Below are 6,592 nucleotides of genomic sequence, written 5' to 3'. Positions count from 1 at the left end.
GTAAGAACGCTGCATTCTCTTTTATTTTTTTCTACAAAGCAATCGTGGCAGATAACTGCGCTTTATTAACATCATTAATTAAGATAAGAATCATCATTATCAAACCCGTTCAAGGAATGAATGAACACTAGAGATCCCTTCAGTCTCCACCAGATTTGGGAACTCTTGCATTTTGGTTTTTTATGCCTACAAATGTGTGGGAACAATCTGCAAGAGTTCACTGCAGTTAGATGTGCTGGTCCCTCAGGCGTTCATGGCTGCACGCTTAGATGTGCATGGTCCACTCAGGCAGTTAGATGTGCTGGTCCCACTCAGGCAGTTAGATGTGCTGGTCCCACTCAGGCAGTTAGATTGCTGGTCCACTAGGCTTAGATGTGCTGGTCCCACTCAGGCAGTTAGATGTGCTGGTCCACTCAGGTTAGGCTGGTCACTCAGGCAGTTAGATGTGTGTCCACTCAAGGAGTTAGATGTGCTGGTCCCACTCAGGCAGTTAGATTGTGCTGGTCCCACTCAGGCAGTTAGATGTGCTGGTACTCAGGCAGTTGATGTGCTGGTGCCACTCAGGCAGTTAGATGTGCTGGTCCACTCAGGCAGTTAGATGTGCTGGTCCACTCAGGCAGTTAGATGTGCTGGTCCCACTCAGGCAGTTAGATGTGCTGGTCACTCAGGCAGTTAGATGTGCTGGTGCCACTCAGGCAGTTAGATGTGCTGGTCCACTCAGGCAGTTAGATGTGCTGGTCCCACTCAGGCAGTTAGATGTGCTGGTCACTCAGGCAGTTAGATGTGCTGGTCCCACTCAGGCAGTTAGATGTGCTGGTGCCACTCAGGCAGTTAGATAGTGTGGTGGCACTCAGGGCAAGTTTACGATGTGCTGGTGCGACATCCAGGGCAGTTAGAAGATGTGCTGGGTCCCACTCGGCAGTATGCGCCCAAGGTCTAGATGTGCTGGTGCCACTAGGCAGTTAAAGATGTGCTGGGTTCCCTGAGTACGATGTGCATGGTGCCATCAGTGTGGTGCATGCATTTACATTTATAATGATTGAGGACCTTATGTGTGTGATTGTGGATTGCTTTCTTAAATGTTACTATATTTATTATTATTTAATTTTTTTTATTTCACTTTATTTGATCAGTCGGATCTAGGTTGAGAACAAGTTCTCATTTGGCATCTGGCGACTGGGCCAAGTTAAAGCATAGCAAGTGGTGTACAGACCAACATAGGAGGTTAAACACATGGGAGTAACATAAACAAGTCATAACATGGTAGAGAAAAAGAGAATCTATATACAATGTGTTGCAAAAGGCATGAAGTAGGCAATAACTCGAATAATTACAATTTAGCAGATTAACACTGGGAGTGATAAATCACAGATTGATCATGTGGCAAGAAGAGATACTGGGGTGTGGCAAAACAGAGGCAAATAAGAGTAAATAAATCAAAGCAGGTATGGGGGGTGAGTAGCTAAATTTGGTGGGTATATTTTTATTTATATTTTTATTGTGCTGGGGAATTCTTATTGTTTTTTTGATAACACCGTGTATGATTGTTTTTAATATTATGTTTTTATTTGTAATGTGTACATGGCTCTCTTGTAAAATATATTTTAATCTCAATRTGACTCCCTGTTTAAATAAAGGTTAAATAAAATAATTGAATCAATAAAGATAAATGGATGTTTTTAGAGATGAGAATGTCTAGCAATTTAAAATGGATAGAGGCATGATCTTATACAGTTGGCCTAAATCATCACTCAGGGGCGCTCACACAGGCCTATGTCTGCAAACAGTGAACAATTGTAATTGCCCACATTTCCTGCTGTCTCTCCGATCACCTCTGGACTAGGATGATATATTATACAGCTGCTTCACACTGTCTATGTGTCGGAAGTCACCCAGCTGCTCATGGCAACGTCATAAATCTGCAAGGCCTCAAAACTGAAGGAATGGAAAATATTAGCGTAGTGTAATTCCATCTAATTAGATGGTGCCAATCTTTCCCATTGATTAGGGATTGAGGCCCTTTATCCTAATATACACATGACAGGCTTACTACATGGTGACCCAACATGGTATGGGGAATATGGACACGAGTCAACTTCAGACCACTTACTCTGTATACATTGTAAAACATCTGTATACATTGTAAAACATAAACTATCTCTTTGAGAATATATGCAGCAACCTGTCAGTCATCACAGTGCTGAATATTGGCTTGTTAGCAAGGTGCAATTCCCAACACAATCAAAGGTGACTACAACAGACAAAGGGACTGAGTATGTAGCTAATGAACTCAATCTTCAAGAGAATGGCCTTTGACTACTGCCATACAAGTAGTCAGTAAAATGTCCTTTAGTATTCACATAAGCCTCTCAGTGTGCTCCAGCTGAACTCCTCATCAACTAATTAATGAATGTCATTTATCCCCAGAGAGGAAAATTGTAGGCTTGTCAACAGCCGCAGACATAGATGTACAGTACATTACAGAGACACACCGGTACACAGAACATAGAAAGGAACCAGGAAGAACACAGSTAAGAATGCTGTAACGGGACAACACCAGTTTGCGGGGCCACAGATGGCCATCTAGTGATTACAGAATGGACTCACACCTTCTGATGAGCATCAGATTAAAAGGGGAAAGGTCCTATTGAAACATTTTTGGGTACTCTGTCAAACATTCTTCCAATAAAACAGAATGTAATGCAGCACAGATAATGATRCAGATTATTTTAAATAAAAAGAAGACTGTTAGTGGAACTGTCTGTGACTGTTTACCTCATARGAAAGATATTCGGTTCTAATGTACTGTCTATGAGAAGGTAATATTGTATTTCAGTAAAATGTGTACATTTTCTTGTTTACTTAATAATGCTGGTGTGTCATTATACTGCGTTAACAGACAAGTGATACTGTGAGGTCAAGATTYTTACAGTACCCACAAGCTATAGAAAGGTGGAGCCATTCACCAAAAACAAAACACATACAGTATCTCCTGGGAATTAATGAATAACTAGGCCACCTCAGATATCCAAAGAATTAGGCAACCACTGAGAACATAAAGAGATTAAATAAAGAGAGTAAAAAAGAGAAATGTAGATCATGTCATACATTTGGCAAAGCATGCCAAATCAAATCAAATGTTATTTGTCACATGCACCGAATACAACAGTGAAATGCTTACTTACAAGCCTTTAACCAACAATGCAGTTAATAGAAATACTTAAACAAATAAGATATAAAAGTAACAAATAATTAAAGAGCAGCAGTAAAATAACAATAGCGAGGCTATATACAGGGGGTACCGGTACAGAGTCAATGTGCGGGGGCACGGGTTAGTCGAGGTAATTGAAACTAGACTTGGCGCTCCGGTACYGCTTGCCGTGCGGAAGCAGAGAGAACAGTCTATGACTAGGGWGGCTGGAGTCTTTGACAATGTTTAGGGCYTTCCTCTGACACCGCCTGGTACAGAGGTCCTGGATGGCAGGAAACTTGGCACCAGTGATGTACTGGGCCGTACKYACTACMCACTGTAGTGCCTTGCGGTCGGAGGCAGTGCAGKTGCCATACCAGACAGTGATGCAACCAGTCAGGATGCTCTTGATGGTGCAGCTGTAGAACCTTTTTGAGGATCTGAGGACCCATGCCAAATCTTTTGAGTACCCTGAGGGGGAATAGGTTTTGTCGTACMCGCTTCACGACTGTCTTGGTGTGCTTGGACMATGTAAGTTTGTTGGTGATGTGGACACCAAGGAACTTGAACTCTCAACCTGCTCCTTTACAGCCCCGTCGATGAGAATGGGGGCGTCCTCGATCCTCCTTTTCTTGTAGTCCACAATCATCTCCTTTGTCTTGATCACGTTGAGGGAGAGGTTGTTGTCCTTGCACCACACGGCCAGTAGATAAGGATCTACACTGAGTGTACAAAACATTAGGAACACCTTCCTAATATTGAGTTCCAACCCCTTTGGCCTTCAGAACAGCCTCAAGTTGTCGGGGCACGRACTCTACAAGGTGTCAAAAGCATTCCACAGGGATGCTGGTCCATGTTGACTCAAATGATTCCCACAGTTGTGTCCAGTTGGCTGGATGTCCTTTGCGTGGTGGATCATTGTTGATACACACAGGAAACTGTTGAGCATGAAGAAAACCCAGCAGTGCTGCAGTTTTTGACACAATCAAGCCGGTGCGCCTGGCACCTACTGCCATACCCCGTTCAATGCTAMTTAAATGTTTTGTCTTTCTTGCCCATTCACCCTCTGAATGGCACACATACACAGCCCATGTCTCAATTGTCTCAAATCTCAAGGCATAAAAATAATTCYTTAACCTGGCTCCTCCCCTTCATCTACACTGATTGAAGTGAATTTAACAGGTGACATCAATAAGGGACCATAGCTTTCACCTGGATTCACTTGGTCAGTCTATGTCATGAAAAAGAGTAGGTGTTCCTAATGTTTTGTACACTCAGTGTACAATCCCAGTCCCTCTGTGTAGCCACTGGACCACATGTACAGTACATCCCATAGGATCTCACTGTCCTTGCCTGCACTGCAGTTGATGAAATGCATTCATGCAATAAAAATTGGTTGAAAAAGGCTGAGCAAAGCAGCTATACTGACTCATCTTGAATGTAAGTATACGGGTTGCTATTACAATGCTAGTATTTCGATTTGGGATGGATAGGCCTACAGTAAAAGTCAAAAGTTTGGACACACCTACTCATTCAAGGGWTTTTCATTATTTGTACTATTTTCTACATTGTAGAATAATAGTGCAGATAAAAAACAATGAAAAAACACATACGGAATCATGTAATAACAAAAAAAGTGTATATATTTTATATTTTTGATTCTTCAAAGTAGCCACCCTTTGCCTTGATGACAGCTTTGCACACTCTTGGGATTATCTCAATCAGCTTCACCTAGAATGCTTTTTGAACAGTCTTGAAGGAGCACTTGCACTTGCACTTGCTGAGCACTTGTTGGCTGCTTTTCCTTCACTCTGCGATCCAACTCATCACAAACCATCTTAATTGGGTTGAGGTCGGTGATGCAGCAACTCCATCACTCTCCTTCTTGGTCAAATAGCCCTTACACAGCCTGAGGTGTGTTGGGTCCTTGTCCTGTTGAAAAACAAATGATAGTCCACTAAGCACAAACCAGACGGGATGGGTATCGCTGCAGAATGCTGTGGTAGCCATGCTGGTTAAGTGTGCCTTGATTCTAAATACATTTACAGACAGTGTCCACCAAGCAAGCCCCCACACATCACACCTCCTCCTCCATGCTTCACGGTGGGAACCACACATGCGAAGATCTGTTCACTACTTTGCTCTCACAAGACACAGCAGGTTGGAACCAAAAATCTCAGATTTGGACGTCATCAGACCAAAGGAAGATTTCCACCGTCTAATTCCATTGCTCGTTTTCTTGGCCAAGCAATTATCTTCTTCTTATTTGTGTCCTTTGGTAGGGGTTTCTTTGCAGCACATTCAAACATGAAGGATTGATTCACGCAGTCTCTTCTGAACCAGTTGATATTGAGATGTCTCTGTTACTTGAACTTTGAAGCATTTATTTGGCTGCAATTTCTGACTCTGGTAACTCTAATGAACTTTATCCTCTGCAGCAGAGGTAACTCTGGTCTTCCTTTCTGTGGCGGTCCTCATGAGAGCCAGTTTCATCATAGCACTTGTTGGTTTTTGCGAACTGCACTTGAAGAAACTTTCAAAGTTTCTTGAAATCTTACTGATTGACTGACCTTTATGTCTTAAATTAATGATGGACTGTCATTTCTCTTTGCTTATTTGAGCTGTTCTTGCCATAATATGGACTTGGTCTTTTACCAAATAGGGCTATCTTCTGTATACAACCCCTACCTTGTCACAAAACAACTGATTGCTTCAAATGCATTAAGAAGGAAAGAAATTCCACAAATGAACTTTTAACAAGGCACACCTGTTAATTGAAATGCATTCCAGGTGACTATCTCATGAAGCTGGTTGAGAGAATGCCAAGAGTGTGCAAAGCTGTCATCAAGGCAAAGGGTGGCTACTTTGAAGAATCTTAAATCTAAAATATATTTTGATGTGTTTAACACTTTTTTGGTTACTACATGATTCCATATGTGTTATTCCATCATATTGATGTCTTCACTATTATTCTACAATGTAGAAAATTGTAAAAATAAAGAAAAACCCTTGAATGAGTAGGTGTGTCTAAACTTTTGACTGGTACTTTACCAGCGCAAAGTTTGCACATGTTATTTTCTGGTGGAAATAAACATCTGACCAAACCCCAAACCTTTTATAGAAGTCAAGTTTATATATAATGTTTCATTTATACATTTTTTGTTTTTCCTATTATCTTGAAGGGGGGAAAGTTCTGAAAAAGCCTGGGCAAAGGAATTTACTTTGGTCTATTGGTTGTTACATGGTAATTAAATGCTAAGATAGAWAAAATGCTAATACCTGTAAAAATGTATGAGAAAATGCACAGAACCAGTGTTTTCAGAATTCAATCAACCAATGGACTTTTTCTCTCAAGTGTAACACWCTGGGTAGTCGACTGGTCTACAAATCACACCTACTTCC

Source organism: Salvelinus sp. IW2-2015, unplaced genomic scaffold (genome assembly GCF_002910315.2).
Source record: "Salvelinus sp. IW2-2015 unplaced genomic scaffold, ASM291031v2 Un_scaffold1948, whole genome shotgun sequence".
NCBI lineage: Eukaryota > Metazoa > Chordata > Actinopteri > Salmoniformes > Salmonidae > Salvelinus > Salvelinus sp. IW2-2015.
This window is presented reverse-complemented; position numbering follows the sequence as displayed.